The sequence below is a fragment of the Salminus brasiliensis genome, chromosome 5 (assembly GCF_030463535.1).
Source record: "Salminus brasiliensis chromosome 5, fSalBra1.hap2, whole genome shotgun sequence".
In the NCBI taxonomy this organism is placed as follows: Eukaryota; Metazoa; Chordata; class Actinopteri; order Characiformes; family Bryconidae; genus Salminus; species Salminus brasiliensis.
Genome location: NC_132882.1, coordinates 30,549,940 through 30,551,133, shown reverse-complemented (window position 1 = coordinate 30,551,133; position 1,194 = coordinate 30,549,940).

Genomic DNA, 1,194 nt, shown 5'->3' with positions numbered 1-1,194 from the left:
GGGGCAGAATAAGTTAAGAGGGGTTTGAGGGGTTAGAGTTTTCTCAAATGAGTACAGGGTGAGGATTATACATGCAGCATACAACATTTGCTGAAATGTCCTTTAGGAAGCTGCATGTTGACCAGATGCTGTTGGTAGCCATCAACAAGCTTTTGTCAGGATTCTGGTTGTTGCAGTCTACATAAGCAGAATTAGAATAATTAGGAGAGTGTGTTGGTTTTCGTGACACTGAGCTCACTTTTAAGTGCAGCCCACATATCTGAGGACTTTATGAAGGCAAAACCTTAATGTTAGCCTGCTTTATCCATTCCCCAATCATCTTTGACCAATGTGTTTGGATGAAACACCCAATTGTGACTAAATTTCAACCAAATTCTGGGGGTAGTCCTCCTTCTTCATTATTCCTTCCACTTTGTACAAGGCACCAGTTCCACTGATACCACCACCATGCTGAACAGTGCTCTTGGGGTTTCATGCTTCATGCCTTTGCGCCTCCAAACATACCTCTGGTCCTTGTGGCTGAACAATTTAATCTAACCACCAAATCTTCCTTCCTTCCTTCCTTTCTGTGTCCAAGTGGTCAGCTGTAAATTTGTCCAGTTTGAAGTTGTCATTTTTGGCTTCTTTCTTGGATGCCAGTCTCTCTGCCCATGGCGAAGCAACACACACTGGGCTGTAAATACTGACACTGGTGTTCCCAGCAGCGTCCAGTTCATGGCTGGCCTGTGTGTTGATGGTTCTTGGGTTGTTCTTAACCATCTTGAACCAATTTCCTTCCAGCTCAGAGGTGACAGTTTGGGTCTACCAAACCTGGGCAAAGATCTCCTGATAACTTGCACATATGCGTTGTTATGTGAACGGATGTCTGTCTTGGGAACTTCATTTGTTTAGAAATGGCTCCAAGAGACATTGCTTCTTATGTGGGCACAGAGAAGCTACCAGCTATAGTCAACCATGATCACTAACAGGAAGTTAAAAGGGCCTTGGCCTTAGGAACTTTCAGCACCACTGAATTAATCATCTTTGCCCATTTTTGATCCTGTACTTTTTTTTTAAAAGGTGTTTTAAAAGGTTATTTGATGCCAGAGAAGAACCACTTTTTGGGTCCATAGAAAACCATGTTCGTAACAGTAGCAAAGAACCAGATGTAAAGAACCACTACATGATATAAAGGTTCTTCACCAAGTTAGGACA